The following is an 18,120-nucleotide window of genomic DNA, read 5'->3' as shown; positions in this document are numbered from 1 at the left end:
AGGTCGTATTAAAGGGGCCACATACCATTGCTCGTGCGCCTTGCGCCTAGTCGTCGTGCGATTGTGCTTGCCCCCACACGCAAGTAGAGGATGCGTGTTTGTTGCTCCATGTTTCTTCCTCAAAATGTGAGAGCGCGTGGTTCCATTCACATCTGTGTTCATAATTAGCGCCTCCACTTGTGTGTGTGGCAAGTTACTGCCCCACGCAGCTTTAGATGGGTTAAAATGTGCCTGATGAATCTTTACAGAGGTGACATTCCATTACAAGCAGACGATCAAAGTTACTGTACTTAACTGATTCATCCATTTTACTGTCACTGCTTCTCTATCGACCAAACTAAACTGACATTAAACAAAATCGCAACACCAAGAAGGAGATGTGCGACATCAACGAAAGTTGGGATACATGTTTCCACATCTGAAAGATGACTTCTATTCAAATTTCGCGCCAGTCACATAAGAGTGGCGCTAGTAGTGCCACTTTGAGGATACAAATCAGGCTTGCTTTCAGTACACGCTGTAACGGCCGTGAGCGTTTCTTACCTTCGAGATAGGACGCGGTGAGCTGATATCAGTCAAGAACGCCTTTAAGACGACAAAGACGCGATTTTAACACCTCACTGAGTAAGAACAAGGTCGTGTAAGAGGAATACGAGGAGCTAGATGTTGCTTGCAGAAAAAGTTGGCAGAAATGTAGCCGCTGTACATGGTTGCTGACAGCGGTGATCACGAGAATGAACGGTCGGAAGAACATCGGGTTCCGGATGGCAACATGGTACTACCGAGAGGGAAGACTATCGTGTTCGCCATATAGCTCTGGCAAATTGAACAAGATTTGGTACCATAGTGACACCAAGATCTGTTACAAATCGGTCACTTCAAGGAGTGCTCCGAGCCAGGCGTCTTTCAACGTGAGCTCCACTGAGCCCAAACTACCGCAATATGTGACTTCAGCGGTGTCAAGCGAGGGCTCATTGCAAGGCAGGATGGTGGTCTGTAGTGTTTTCTGGAGAAAGTTGATTCTAGGTTCGGTGCCAGTTCAAAATGGTTCAAATCGCTCTAAGCACTATGGCACTTAACAACTGAGGTCATCAGTCCCCTAGACTTAGAACTGCCTAAATCTAACTAAACTAAGGACATCACACACATCCATGCCCGAGGCAGGATTCGAACCTGTGACCGTAGCAGCAGCTTGGTTCCGGACTGAAGCACCTAGAACTGCTCGACCACAGCGGCCGGCTCGGTGCCAGTGATGACTGTGTGTTGATTGAGAGGAGGCCAGGTGAGCGCCTTCAAACAGCCTGTCTGCGTGCTAGACACACTCGACCTATTACTGGAACAATGGTCTGGGTGCCGTTTCGTATGACAGCAGGAGCAGTCTCTTGCATATCACACACATCCCGACTGCAAAATTGTTCGTCAGTTTGGTGCTTCAACCTGCTGCCATTCAGGGACATCATTTCAAGGGGTGTTTTCCAACAGGATAGCGGTCGCTCACATACCGCTGTTGTAACCCAGCATGCTCTGCAGAAGATCGACATGTTGCCTTGGCCTGCTCGATCACCAGATCTGCCTCCAATCGAGCACGTATGGGACATCATGGAAGCACGCCAGTGTCATCCGCTAACTGTATTAACCTCCCTGTCTTGACCGACCGAATGCAACATGTATGGAACTCCGTCCCACTGACATGGAACCTGTACAACACAATGTTCGCATATCTGCGTCGTGCAGTCAACATTGTGGCTGTAACACCGGTTATCAATGTACCAGCAGTTCATATTATCAGTGGTTTACCTCGCGCTTACATTAATCTGTGACCGGGCAGCATCAATCACTTAAATATGGTACCTAGACAAATGTATTTTCGAAATTTCATTGCTCTACGTTAACAATTTTTTGGTGTTGCAATTTTTTCCGTCAGTTTAGTTACAGGACATGCAGACATATTCCAAAATCTTCACATAAGCTCACTTGCTTATGCTATTTTCCTGGGAGTGACAGCCCAGCATTGAGAACGCATGCGCAGTGTGGAAAGCAGGAGAAACAGATGGTGACAGAATTGAGGGCGACTGCTGAATCGGTCCGTTGATAGCTCAGCCAGTGGCAATATTGCCCGTGTTCACGTCCCACTCCAGCTGACAGCTTGCTCATAATTCCACCCACCACTTATACTACCTCTTAGCACGTAGCTTGCAGTGTTGGTGGCAATCTCACGAATGTGATCGTCCGAACAGATGCCTGTAACAAAGCTTTACCGTCACAGCGCACTTTTAAACAGTCTGTATACTTGTCACCTCATTTTAGACTGTTGGGTTCACCTTCCGTGATATCTAGTCATCAATTCCGCATAATATAGGAGTATTCGGATACTTTTGAGCAGATGATGTATCGTTTCGTTTCAAGAACGGCTGTCTGTATTTCAGAAATCAAAGTTGTCTTGTCAGAAATCCCTCATCTCTGGGGGTCATTACCACATCCAATTTCCCTTCATCACTATAACAGCGGTCATCCGCTGAGCCGTGTACATAACTGCGTCTGTAGGAGATACCCGTTTATCATTCACATAAAGGTGCCATCTTAGGGTTGTTTATTATTTGTACAAAAAACAAGGTAAAAAATTAAGGAACTATAGCTGTGAACGAATATAACGACCTTATACTGTATCTAAATCAAACTATAAGGTAAAAATCAGTGCTAGAGCGTCTACAAGTTAAGTATATAAATCAAAATGTGGAGAGAATTTAATAAGAGAGAGACATTTATTTTTGTTCTCCAATAAGCGTTTTCCAGTTCCCAGAAAACCTCCTGCACGTTATTTACTTTTCCAGAATAAGACCACAGCAAGTAATGCTACAGCTTACATGTCGTTTTGTTTAGCCGTGGGTATTTGCAACGCTCGAGCGCCAGCAGTACTCTCCAGAGGTTTATTTAAATTTTAAATTGTTTCCGTTCGTCGGTCTCTTCTTCAGCGCCGAGCAACGTCTGAATGTAATGGAGGACGAAGTGGCTTACGCTCTGTTTCAAAACAGACGAGCACAGAGAAAAACAAACGTGTAACACACGGACACGTGGCGAGTCCCTCTGTGAACACTGATGGAGTCTGGAATTCGGTTAATGTTCACTGGATTAAAACTGTCATACAGCGTGTCCAAACACGTATACGAAATCTAATTTCCGCTTCTTCTCCAGTATTATCCTGGTACGTCAGCATGCGGCGATTAGGAAATATCTGGATTATCACAGAATAGGTCTTCAAAACGTCTTACAAACACTCCCGTTAATCGTAGTGGAAAACGTGTAAACATTATACCAACAGAAAAAAACTAGGTTTACAGTTTCTGAGAAGCGAACAAAACATGTTTTCTGGCAGCATATGCAGGTCTGCAAATAAATGACGGAACGTTATAGATAGTGTACTATTGCTGTGTGAACGTATGTTACTCGAAACAATGTATAATTTTCATCGAGAGCGTAGTAGCATGTTCACGAAAGGAAAGGTTAAGCCGACAGGGTACTGCGAAAATTCCATCGTAAACCAGATTAACAAAATTTAGGCTACTTAAGTACTTTGTGTGTCTAGAACTTGTTTCAGACTTTGTGACACACTATCGGAGGTGTTAGTAGGATGTGCTACAATGCTAAAGTAACGTCTCCCTTCACTTCTCAGAGCAATGTTTCAGGTACTAAATTGCGATACGTAGATACTTTGATGAGTGCCTTTGCAGTACAAGGTGCATTCAAGTTCTGAGGCCTCCTATTTTTTTTCTCCGGACTGGAGAGAGATAGAAACTTGCGCTTTGTTTTAAAATGAGGCCGCGTTCATTGTCAATACGTGCCAGAGATGGCAGCACCGTACGGCAGATGGAATTTTACCGGCAGCGACGAGAATGAGAACTGTTTTAAATACTTAAAATGGCGACGTTTGCCTCACTTGAACAGCGTGCAATCATTCGTTTTCTGAATTTGCGTGGTGTGAAACCAATTGAAATTCATCGACAGTTGAAGGAGACATGTGGTGATGGAGTTATGGATGTGTCGAAAGTGCGTTCGTGGGTGCGACAGTTTAATGAAGGCAGAACATCGTGTGACAACAAACCGAAATGACCTCGGGCTCGCACAAGCCAGTCTGACGACATGATCGAGAAAGTGGAGAGAATTGTTTTGGGAGATCGCCGAATGACTGTTGAACAGATCGCCTCCAGAGCTGGCATTTCTGTGGGTTCTGTGCACACAATCCTGCATGACGACCTGAAAATAAGAAAAGTGTCATCCAGATGGGTGCCACGAATGCTGACAGACGACCACATGGCTGCCCGTGTGGCATGTTGCCAAGCAACGTTGACGCACAACGGCAGCATGAATGGGACTTTCTTTTCGTCGGTTGTGACAATGGATGAGACGTGGATGCCATTTTTCAATCCAGAAACAAAGCGCCAGTCAGCTCAATGGAAGCACACAGATTCACCGCCACCAAAAAAATTTCGGGTAATCGCCAGTGCTGAAAAAATGATGGTGTCCATGTTCTGGGACAGCGAGGGCGTAATCCTTACCCATTGCGTTCCAAAGGGCCCTACAGTAACAGGTGCATCCTACGAAAATGTTTTGAAGAACAAATTCCTTCCTGCACTGCAACAAAAACGTCCGAGAAGGGCTGCACGTGTGCTGTTTCACCAAGACAACGCACCCGCACATCGAGCTAACGTTACGCAACAGTTTCTTCGTGATAACAACTTTGAAGTGATTCCTCATGCTCCCTACTCACCTGACCTGGCTCCTAGTGACTTTTGGCTTTTTCCAACAATGAAAGACACTCTCCGTGGCCGCACATTCACCAGCCGTGCTGCTATTGCCTCAGCGATTTTCCAGTGGTCAAAACAGACTTCTAAAGAAGCCTTCGCCGCTGCCATGGAATCATGGCGTCAGCGTTGTGAAAAATGTGTACGTCTGCAGGGCGATTACGTCGAGTAGTAACGCCAGTTTCATCGATTTCGGGTGAGAAAGTTAGATAAAAAAATCGGAGGCCTTAGAACTTGAATGCACCTCGTATACTTACGTATATCTCGAGAAAAGACCACGGATTTAACTAAAGGTAGAGAGGTTTGATTTCACACGAATGCTTACAAACAATCGTTTTTCTGCGAACCAACCGCAAGTGGAAAGCGGGTCTGTCTGCACTAAACTAAGTACCTAGTAAGGTCGCCTGCAGAGAATAAGTGAAGATGCGGTAGCAGTCGATGTTGTTAATTAGTTACCCACATGTTCTATTGACCAGAACTGAAATCATTAGCTATAAACACACACACACACACACACACACACACACACACACACACACACACACACACACACACACACACACACGTATTATAGCATCGCATCCTTTTTTTACATAGCTGATAGTCGTAGTTGCACTGTTACCAGTTTATTCTATTCTTATATGAGGGAAGAAAGTCTGAGAACCGTCTGTATAAAACCAAACACAGTTTATTTACAAGTTTTTAGAAAATATAAATGCGATGTACAAGTTATTAAGCAATTTATTTTATAAATGCGTTGTAATATTAATGTTTTTCCTAGTAATATACGACATATGAACCACATATGTTGAAATTTTTTCAGCCTTTCATGTCATCACATTCCCAGGCCCGTCTCCCTTGACCTCACTGGCACGGGAGCTGGGGGTGGCTTACCGTTACACTATTTTTCGTATGTACTAAGTAACACGTCTATTAAGTTCTGATGAAATTGCTCCACGCCTTCCAGAAATATGATTTACGTGTTACCCCATCTCTTATTATCAGAGCGCGTGCGTATTACACTCTTCACATCTATGCCTGTATTGCCAAGAGTTTTATACTCCTTTCTGCGCTACACCGTAGCTGGGTGGCGGATAATTTATACTTAAAATTCTAGATTCATGAATTTTCATGTTTAATTTAAATCGCAGTTAAATACTGTCAAGGAACTACGTAAAAATAACTGCACTGTGAAGGTGTAGTCACGTTCCAAAATGCTGAAACAGCACTCTGCTAGATGTTCCAAGAAGGACACAATATTTTATATTTGTCATTCGCTTCTTTATTTTTAGAAAATCATGTTTTGTACACCGCTGTATTGTAACATTATTAACTACCCAGTTTCTGTCAGACACATACCACCCATAGGTGCAATGAGACGTCTTTATATTGAACACTTTTGTCTTCACATCAATAGTTGCCCTAAGATTATTGCTTATTCGAACCACGCCGCCACGGGATGGTAGGTCCGCAACTGTTCAGTACTGTGGAAACTGTACAATTTTTTTACTTCGTCCATCTCTAGCGCAGCTGACCACTGAACTGGTAGCGGCATGGTTCCACATTCCTGTTGGTACCTTCCAGAATCTCACTGACTCCCTTCCTGCACTTCTCGCAGCAATACTCACTGCAAAACGTGGTTAATCAGACCATTGACAGTTGTTGAGTGGACAGTATCTGTTGTAGGCTTGAATAACTACTGTAACACCCGTTCGGAGAATCATACCAGTTTCTTCGACTCACAATGAGAGATTGCTTTTTTTTTTTTTTTTTTTTTTTTTTTTTTTTTTTTTTTTTTTTTTTTTGTGGTCATCAATCTACTGACTGGTTTGATGCGGCCCGCCACGAATTTCTTTCCTGTGCTAACCTCTTCATCTCAGAGTAGCACTTGCAACCTACGTCCTCAATTATTTGCTTGACGTGTTCCAATCTGTCTTCCTCTACAGTTTTTGCCCTCTACAGCTCCCTCTAGTACCATGGAAGTCATTCCCTCATGTCTTAGCAGATGTCCTATCATCCTGTCCCTTCTCCTTATCAGTGTTTTCCACATATTCCTTTCCTCTACGATTCTGCGTGGAACCTCCTCATTCCTTCCCTTGTCAGTCCACCTAATTTTCAACATTCGTCTATAGCACCACATCTCAAATGCTTCGATTCTCTTCTGTTCCGGTTTTCCCACAGTCCATGTTTCACAACCATACAATGCTGTACTTCAGACGTACATCCTCAGAAATTTCTTCCTCAAATTAAGGCCGGTATTGGATATTAGTAGACTTCTCTTGGCCAGAAATGCCTTTTTTGCCATAGCGAGTCTGCTTTTGACGTCCTCCTTGCTCCGTCCGTCATTGGTTATTTTATTGCCTAGTTAGCAGAATTCCTTAACTTCGTTGACTTCGTGACCATCAATCCTGATGTTAAGTTCCTCGCTGTTCTCATTTCTACTACTTCTCATTACCTTCGTCTTTCTACGATTTACTCTCAAACCATACCGTGTATTCATTAGACATTTCATTCCGTTCAGCAGATCATTTAATTCTTCTTCACTTTCACTCAGGATAGCAATGTCATCAGCAAATCGTATCATGGATATCCTTTCACCTTGTATTTTAATTCCACTCCTGAACCTTTCTTTTATTTCCATCATTGCTTCCTCGATGTACAGATTGAAGAGTAGGGGCGAAAGGCTACAGTCTTGTCTTCTTAATACGAGCACTTCGTTATTGATCGTCCACTCTTATTATTCCCTCTTGGTTGTTGTACATATTGTATATGACCCGTCTCTCCCTATAGCTTACCCCTACTTTTTTCAGAATCTCGAACAGCTTGCACCATTTTATATTGTCGAACGCTTTTTCCAGGTCGACAAATCTTATGAAAGTGTCCTGATTTTTCTTTAGCCTTGCTTCCATTATTAGCCGTAACGTCAGAATTGCCTCTCTCGTCCCTTTACTTTTCCTAAAGCCAAACTGATCGTAACCTAGCGCATTCTCAATTTTCTTTTCCATTCTTCTGTATATTATTCTTGTAAGCAGCTTCGATGCATGAGCTGTTAAGCTGATTGTGCGATAATTCTCGCACTTGTCAGCTCTTGCCGTCTTCGGAATTGTGTGGATGATGCTTTTAAAAAAATGGTTCAAATGGCTCTGAGCAATATGGGACTCAACATCTTAGGTCATAAGTCCCCTAGAACTTAGAACTACTTAAACCTAACTAACCTAAGGACATCACACACACCCATGCCCGAGGCAGGATTCGAACCTGCGACCGTAGCAGTCCCGTGGTGCCGGACTGCAGCTCCAGAACCGCACGGCCACACCGGCCGGCAGCGATGATGCTTTTCCGAAAGTCAGATGGTATATCGGCAGACTCATATATTCTACACACCAACGTGAATAGTCGTTTTGTTACCACTTCCCCTAATGATTTTAGAAATTCTGATGGAATGTTATCTATCCCTTCTGCCTTATTTGACCGTAAGTCCTCCAAAACTCTTTTAAATTACGATTCTAATACTGGATCCCCTATCTCTTCTAATTCGACTCCTGTTTCTTCTTCTATCACATCAGACAAATCTTCACCCTCATAGAGGCTTTCAATGTATTCTTTCCACCTATCTGCTCTCTCCTCTGCATTTAACAGTGGAATTCCCGTTGCAGTCTTAATGTTACCACCGTTGCTTTTAATGTCACCAAAGGTTGTTTTGACTTTTCTGTATGCTGAGTCTGTCCTTCCGACAATCATATCTTTTTCGATGTCTTCACTTTTCTCCTGCAGCCATTTCGTCTAGCTTCCCTGCACTTCCTATTTATTTCATTCCTCAGCGACTTGCGTTTCTGTATCCCTGATTTTCCCGGAACATGTTTGTACTTCCTCGTTTCATCAGTCAACCGAAGTATTTCTTCTGTTATTCATGGTTTCTTCGCAGATACCTTCTTTGTACCTATGTTTTCCTTCCCAACTTCTGTGATGGCCCTTTTTAGAGATGTCCATTCCTCTTCAACTGTACTGCCTACTGCGCTATTCCTTATTGCTGTATCTATAGCGTTAGAGAACTTCAAACGTATCTCGTCATTCCTTAGTACTTCCGTATCCCACTTCTTTGCGTATTGATTCTTCCTGACTAATGTCTTGATCTTCAGCCTACTCTTCATCACTACTATATTGTGATCTGAGTCTATATCTGCTCCTGGGTACGCCTTACAATCCAGTATCTGATTTCGGAATCTCTGTCTGCCCATGATGTAATCTAGTTGAAATCTTCCCGTATCTCCCGGCCTTTTCCAAGTATACCTCCTCCTCTTGTGATTCTTGAACAGGGTATTCGCTATTACTAGCTGAAACTTGTTACAGAACTCAATTAGTCTTTCTCCTCTTTCATTCCTTGTCCCAAGCCCATATTCTCCTGTAACCTTTTCTTCTACTCCTTCCCCTACAACTGCATTCCAGTCACCCATGACTATTAAATTTTCGTCCCCCTTTACATACTGCATTACCCTTTCAATATCCTCATACACTTTCTCTATCTGTTCATCTTCAGCTTGCGACGTCGGCATGTATACCTGAACTATCGTTGTCGGTGTTGGTCTGGTGTCGATTCTGATTAGAACAACCTGGTCACTGAACTGTTCACAGTAACACACCCTCTGCCCTACCTTCCTATTCATAACGAATCCTACACCTGTTATACCATTTTCTGCTGCTGTTGATATTACCCGATACTCATCTGACCAGAAATCCTTGTCTTCCTTCCATTTCACTTCACTGACCCCTACTATATCTAGATTGAGCCTTTACATTTCCCTTTTCTAATTTTCTAGTTTCCCTACCACGTTCGAGCTTCTGACATTCCACGCCCCGACTCGTAGAACGTTATCCTTTCGTAGATTATTCAATCTTTTTCTCATGGTAACCTCCCCCTTGGCAGTCCCCTCCCGGAGATCCGAATGGGGGACTATTCCGGAATCTTTTGCCAATGGAGAGATCATCATGACACTTCTTCAATTACAGGCCACATGTCCTGTGGATACACGTTACGTGTCTTTAATGCAGTGGTTTCCATTGCCTTCTGCTTCCTCATGTCGTTGATCATTGCTGATTCTCCCGCCTTTAGGGGCAATTTCGCAGCCCTAGGACAAGAGAGTGCCCTGAACCTCTATCCGCTCCTCCGCCCTCTTTGACAAGACCGTTGGCAGAATGAGGCTGACTTCTTATGCCGGAAGTCTTCGGCCGCCAATGCTGATTATTTATCAAAATTTAGGCAGTGGCGGGGATCGAAACCGGGACCGAAGACGTTTTGATAATGAATCAAAGACGCTACCCCTAGACCACAGATTGCTATACTATACAAAACGTGAAGAAGATTGAACCCTATGTCGATCACTATGATGCCCCTGTACTTGATATTAATTGCCGCTGTATTCGGGTTTCCATGAGTCATTATCGAAATGCAAAGAAAGGAGAGGTTGAAACTCATAGATGAAACATAGCCTCCTCTTCTTGTTCAGTACTAAAAAAATATTCGTGTCACCTTCATATCGCCCTACCCTGACTCCGCAAACAGAAAATGGGGAGGGGAAGACATTGTGTGGGGAACCAGATTTACAATTAAGTTCAGGAGACTTGAGCAATCCAGACTAATAATGATGAACTCCTCAATATCACTTTAAAAAAAGCTCATGATCTCAAAACATCTATGAAACATCACGATAAACGAATGAATATACTGTTAATTGAAACAATATAGGTCCGTACTATAGGGTGGGGGCATGGAAACGAGAAATGAAAAAAAAAATAATAAGAATATCAAGAAGAACCCGTAATTTTACAAATGATTTTATATACACATAAAATGCGCAAATCTGATTGTGAAATCATGACTGTCCACATTATTACCTTGAAGATAATTAAGAGATGGCGTCTCAAAATTGCTATGTAATGTGTTGCCAATTGACACACACATTGTGCTTTGCAGAGATGAACGTCATCTATGAGAGTACATAGTCCAACGCCAACTGAACCGCTTTGAGTATCTGACACGCCAATCACGTGCGAAAGTTCATAACTTGCGACTGACAGGCTATTTATGGCCGCGTGGTTTGAGGCGCCATGTCACGGATTGCGCGGCCCCTCCCGCCAGGGTTCGAGTCCCCCTTCGGGCATTGGTGTGAGTGTTGTTCTTAGCATAAATTGGTTGAAGTCGGTTTAAAGTAGTGTGTAAGTCTAGGGACCGATGACCTCAGCAGTTTAGTCCCGTAAGATCTTACCACATATTTCCAAACTTTTCATTGCTTTGCCGGACTGAGCCGGCACATCGAAACTACATTGCACGTAATACGAATTTAAAATTATCTTGTAATTAAAGGTTGTGGCTATGAATTATTTTATGATCGTGCTGTTAGGTTTGTTTGTCAAAATATTTGTTGCCATTTTGCCTGTTCTATAATGTAAAATGTTGTAAAAAAATGAATTGTAAAAACTAATGTGTTCTGGAGTTTTTCATCTGAAGCAAAATGCGAGTTCACGCTCCTTAACACAAAAAGAGGCTATGAAAAACAGTTTAAGTTTGCTACATTTGAAAGTTATTTGGCCGAGCGGTTCTAGGCGCTACAGTCCGGAACCGCGCGACCGCTACGGCCGCAGGTTCGAATCTTGCCTCGGGCTTGAATGTGTGTGATATCCTTAGGTTAGTTAGGTTTAAGTAGTTCTAAGTTCTAGGGGACTGATGACCTCCGATGTTAAGTCCCATAGTGCTCAGAGCTATATTTGAAAGTTATTCACCATGTTGTTTGTTTGCGAATGTGTCACATATGGCAAAAACAATCCACGAGTTAAAATGAATTTTACAGTATGGAATTCGTCAAGTTGCAACTTTCTCGAAGGCTAACTTGAGATTACATTTTTGGACAGCACTTAACTTTTTTCATGGAGGGTTGTTTACTAATTGCCAACTAACTTACTGTAAAAGTAAACTTTCGTATCCAACCAGGTTTTTTAAGCTCTTAAATCATCAAGTTTCCGAGTTAAATATTTAGGCACATCCCCCTCTTCAGAGGCGGTTTATTTACATCCTTCACATAATTTTTACTGTCGCGTCATCAAAACGTCAACCCTGGCGTCCTCTTCTGGGCTACATTCCATTTGTAAGTTGCAAAAATGGTTCAAATGGCTCTGAGCACTATAGGAGTTAAAACCTGAGGTCATCAGTCCCCTAGACTTAGAACTACTTAAACCTAACTAATCTAAGGGCATTACACACATCCATGTCCGAGGCTGGATTCGAACCTGCGACGGTAGCGGTCGCCCGGTTCCAGACTGAAGCGCCTAGAACCTCTCCCTCATAGCGGCCGGCTGTAAGTTGCACGTATTACCAGAAGCGATCTGATATTTGGCAGAGAAGAATATCTGGCAGCCAGGACCTGGTGTTGAAATATTTTTACTTCATTTAATTTCCCTAATGACTAGTTTTGACAGAGTCTAGCTGTCATCTTCAGAGAAAAAGATTATGACAATACGCACAACTGCACAACCAATATACAAGTGGAAAAGAAACCCACAATAACGATATACCATAAATTTCTTACCTATAACCTGAAAATAATATTACTGTTTATAGATGGCAAAAACATAATGAGAGCACACTTCAATTACATCTACATCTACATTTATACTCCGCAAGCCACCCAACGGTGTGTGGCGGAGGGCACTTTACGTGCCACTGTCATTACCTCCCTTTCCTGTTCCAGTCGCGTATGGTTCGCGGGAAGAACGACAGTCTGAAAGCCTCCGTGCGCGCTCTAATCTCTCTAATTTTACATTCGTGATCTCCTCGGGAGGTATAAGTAGGGGGAAGCAATATATTCGATACCTCATCCAGAAACGCACCCTCTCGAAACCTGGACAGCAAGCTACACCGCGATGCAGAGCGCCTCTCTTGCAGAGTCTGCCACTTGAGTTCGTTAAACATCTCCGTAACGCTATCACGCTTACCAAATAACCTTGTGACGAAACGCGCCGCACTTCTTTGGATCTTCTCTATCTCCTCCGTCAACCCGATCTGGTACGGATCCCACACTGATGAGCAATACTCAAGTATAGGTCGAACGAGTGTTTTGTAAGCCACCTCCTTTGTTGATGGACTACATTTTCTAAGCACTCTCCCAATGAATCTCAACCTGGTACCCGCCTTACCAACAATTAATTTTATATGATCATTCAACTTCAAATCGTTCCGCACGCATACTCCCAGATATTTTACAGAAGTAACTGCTACCAATGTTTGTTCCGCTATCATATAATCATACAATAAAGGATCCTTCTTTCTATGTATTCGCAATACATTACATTTGTCTATGTTAAGGGTCAGTTGCCACTCCCTGCACCATTGCCTATCCGCTGCAGATCTTCCTGCATTTCGCTACAATTTTCTAATGCTGCAACTTCTCTGTATACTACAGCATCATCCGCGAAAAGCCGCATGGGACTTCCGACAGTATCTACTAGGTCATTTATATATATTGTGAAAAGCAATGGTCCCATAACACTCCCCTGTGGCACGCCAGAGGTTACTTTAGCGTCTGTAGACGTCTCTCCATTGATAACAACATGCTGTGTTCTGTTTGCTAAAAACTCTTCAATCCAGCCACACAGCTGGTCTGATATTCCGTAGGCTCTTAATTTGTTTATCAGGCGACAGTGCGGAACTGTATCGAACGCCTTCCGGAAGTCAAGAAAAATAGCATCTACCTGGGAGCCTGTATCTAATATTTTCTGGGTCTCATGAACAAATAAAGCGAGTTGGGTCTCACACGATCGCTGTTTCCGGAACCCATGTTGATTCCTACATAGTAGATTCTGGGTTTCCAAAAACGACATGATACTCGAGCAAAAAACATGTTCTAATATTCTACAACAGATCGACGTCAGAGATATACGTCTATAGTTTTGCGCATCTGCTCGACGACCCTTCTTGAAGACTGGGACTACCTGTGCTCTTGTCCAATCATTTGGAACGTTCCGTTCCTCTAGAGACTTGCGGTACACGGCTGTTAGAAGGGGGGCAAGTTCTTTCGCGTACTCTGTGTAGAATCGAATTGGTATCCCGTCAGGTCCAGTGGTCTTTCCTCTGTTACGAAACAAAGACGCCACGTTGGCTTGTCAAATGCATAAAACAGAGTAAATGAAAAGTCCATAGCATCAACAGCGTGCCCCTTAGTGGATGCGATATCGTCAATACTACGGATATGCCTACGGCACATCAGGAGAAACTGAACGTCTACGCAGCGGAAACCTCGATGGGTGTTTACATGCTTGGTCAACAGGTGGCATTACATCGATTATTAGATATTCTTTGAAATAAAAATTGCAATCGCTAGATACAATGACAGGCGAATGTTTACTACGGAAAGCAAAAATTATCTAAATGCTTGTTAAATGCTTGTGGTTCGTTTACACTTCAACCAGTACTTAATCCTTTAATTTTATTGTGACCATTCCCATGTGAATTTATCTAGCGATTACAGTTTCGTATTTCAAGTATTTCAAAGAATATCTAATAACAGTAATCGTTAGATACAACGACACAGGAATGGTTACTATATGAAGGAAAAGTTATGTCTAAGCGCTTGTTAAATGCTTGTGGTTCGTTTACACTCAGAGTAGTACACAATTCTTTAATTTTATAGTAACCATTCCCACGTGAATGTATCTATCGATTACAGTTCCGTATTTCAAAGAATATCTAATAATCATGCAATGGCTCACTTACGCCACCTGTTGACCAAGCCTGTAACTCCCCATCGATGTTTCCGCTGCGTACCCCCTCTGTTTTTCCTCGCCTTCATTCCGGGGCACACTGCTGGTACTATGAAATTTTTATTTACTCTGTTTTGTGTACTTGCCAAGCCAACGTGACCTCTTTGTTTTAAAAGTGGAGTGTGCTTTCTTTAAGAGTTTGTGCTATTTATGCACAGTAATACGGTCTAAGTAAAAAATTTAAAAAAAATAAAAATCGAAAATGTACAGACAAACAAATGATTACAGTTTAAGAAAAATTGCACGATTTATTCCAGAGAAAGAGCTTCACGAATTGATCAAGTCAGTAACTTGTTGGTCCAGCTCGGGCACTTATGCAAGCAGTTATTGGGCTTGACGTGGCAGATAGAGTTGTTGGATGTCCTCGGGAGAGGTATCTTGCCAAATTATGTTCAACTGGCGAGTTAGGTAGTCAAACACCAGAGGTGGTTTGAGAGCCCGATCCATATTGATCCAAACTTTCTCAATTGGAGAGAGATCCAGTGACTTTGCTGGCCACGGTAAGTTTTGGCAAGCACTAAGGCAAGCAGCAGAAACTCGCCGCGTGCGGGCAACCATTTTATTACTGAAATTTAAGACAAGGGTGGCTTTTCATAAAGGGCAACAAAACGGGGGGTAGAATATCGTCATCCTATCGCTGTGCTGTAATGGTACGCGGGTGATAACAAGAAAGGAGTCTCGCTGTGGAGTGAAATGGCACAGAAGGCCATCACTACTGATTTTCGGGCCAATGTTCCTGGTTTCTCCAGGCACGTTTTCGGCATGGAATCTCACTGACTAGAGTCGAACTGTCTTCAGTGTAAAGTACGCTTCGACCTAAATCCCACTGACCAGCGACGACATGTCTGCAGATGTCCTGGACACGGGTTGTCTACCAACCTGGCCGTCGCCCATCATACGACCGGCCGCTAAGAGTAATCGTTCCATTTCTTTTCGTAGCAGGACCCATGTGGTTGTCATCTGTGGCACCTTTACAGCACAGCGATACATCGACGATATTCTACCATCCGTTTTGTTGCCCTTCGTGGCAAGCCATCCTGGGTTTACATTTCACCAAGATAATGCGTGCCCCCGTGCGGCGAGAGTTTCTACTGTTTGTTTCGTGCTTGCCATATCATACATTGGTCAGCAAAATCACCAGATCTCTCTCCAACAGAGAACGTTTCGATCATTATGTGCAGGGCTCTCAAAGCATCTCGGGATTTTGACTCTCTAACGCGCCAATTGGACAGAATTTGCCACGATACCCCTCAGAAGCACATGCAACAACTCCATCAATCAATGCCAAGACGAATAGCTGCTTGTAAACGACCCTGAGGTGGACCAACGCGTTGCTCAATTTTTAGGCTTTTTCTCTTGAATAAATCATCTATCTTTTCTTTTAAAATTGTAACCATATGTTTGTCTGTAAATGTACATTATATCTCCCGATCTTCGTCCCATTCGGGTAGTTCTTTTCTGGTACATGTGTGGTGTTGCGAGTTAATGCACTATAACAAATGTTGCAGTAAGCTACAATACAGTACAGCCCGCAGTATTGGAGCCGGAGGCTGTGAAGGAGACTGCAAGTTGTGTACAAGCAATGAGTGATGTGCACCTGTTCCTAATGCATCGTGTGAACGGGCCAGCGTGTCACTTAACAGGAGCTTATATTCAAACTCCATATGAATCTAAATAAACTATACTAAATATAATTCAATTTTGTTCAAAATCGGTACGCTAGATTTGGTTATTCAAGAGAAGATTGTATAAAAATTTCCACCTGCTATCTGTCATAGTTTCGTAGACAGAAAATTACTTAAAAAGTCAAAAACTGACACTTAGGGAATTAAATTCAGTTAGGAACTATAACAGTTTATCTTTTGGTATCATTTGAAAATATAACCAGAACTCTCAATGGGCAGAATTATTTAATTCAGATTTTAATTTAAAAACTTTAACTACTTTTCATTTTCGTAATATAAAAATCAGACAAAATTATTATTTGTGTCTGATGTTGTTGTGGGAATAAATGAGAGTATATGTTATAGTGTGTGAGAAGCATACGTTAAATTTCAAGACTAAATTTATGTACACATTAGGTAATCATAGCGCGGGAAAGATATTTGTGCCCACTTTGCTGATGACGTATGTCTAAGTGGACTTGCTTTTGTAAGGAGGCAGCCAGAATATCGGTTTAAAGTTTAGATCGTTTTCTACATTTATTCCAAGATTAATTTTCTTTTCCTTTGATTTTGTTAAACATTATATTAGTATTTGCATGTTTGAATGACATAAATGCTTCTGTGAATAGTGATTGGAGCAGGCCAGTTCTGGTGGAGAATGATCTCTAACAATTCTTCTGATTGGCCAGCCAAAATTATCGCCCAATCAGAGTTAATCAATTCCCGCGCACTGCTAGATAGATTTGGTGTAGTAGAAGCAGCATTCAGGAAAGTCGCTAATCAGCTATTGGACGTGCAGGTCATGTTAACGTTTCAGTCTTCATTATGCGTAAAATGAAGAAGTAATTGGTTTCTCGCGTCCAAATTGTGTTGCCGTCAAAGCAGTTGCATTAACGGACAGATTGGTGAAAGTTGGAAGTTTTGGAATTGTTTTGTTGGAAAAATAACCGCGTGTGAACTTTCGACCCGTATGAAAATTCCGTGTGGCAGGTTTCGTATTCATATATGGAATATTTGGTGAGCAGTTTCTGTTAAATAAGTCCACTGAGAAGGATCGAGAGTGAAACTCACTATTAGCGGCGGAACTGTATCTGTGAAATCGCGTAATTATTCGGGTCGGACTTATGTACATTTCTGGCTGCTTTGCGTGTGATCTGGATTGCACGAACTGTTAACTGAGAACAGTGGTCTTGTTAGTTAAGTACATTTGGACTTGATGGCAGGTTTCTTTTTCATTTGAGCTAAAGGAAGTAGAAAGACTTGTATTAGAATTTTGTCATTTCACTAAAGGAATGAACCACCTTCCGCCCGAAAATTATTATATGATATTTACAGGATAGCTGGTTACTAGAGTTACGCGGACTTTGCAACGTAAGTATAGGCGTCGATTTATCAACGCTGCTTTTTCGACGTATTAATAGTACCTACGTTTGCACAGAAACGGGATGGTGAACCGTCGCCGTACTGAGGTCATCCAAAGATGACAGCTAGACTATGTCGAGATCGGTCATTGAAGAAATAAAATAAAATAATAATATTACAACACGCGATCTTGGCAGTCAAATAGTCTTATTTACTAAATCTAGTTCATTTCTGATTATTCTTATCTTGTACTGAAATATTCATAAGCAATATTTTTGACTCAAGAACTACGCGCATAATTAATTACTGAAGTACTGTGGGGATAATAGGCTGTTTGTAGTGTGTCATGTTTTTCTCCTCCTCACGTATAATCGTCAAGTGAACGATTAGATGACTGAATCAAATCCTCTCTCTGAGAGCGACTAGTCACCTCTGGATCCACTTGCAGCCATACACCCGGTATGACGTCCGCCCACAGCCGTGGA

This window comes from Schistocerca piceifrons, chromosome 1 (assembly GCF_021461385.2).
Source record: "Schistocerca piceifrons isolate TAMUIC-IGC-003096 chromosome 1, iqSchPice1.1, whole genome shotgun sequence".
NCBI lineage: Eukaryota > Metazoa > Arthropoda > Insecta > Orthoptera > Acrididae > Schistocerca > Schistocerca piceifrons.
The sequence above is the reverse complement of the archived record's forward strand: the minus strand, read 5'-3'. Positions refer to the sequence as shown.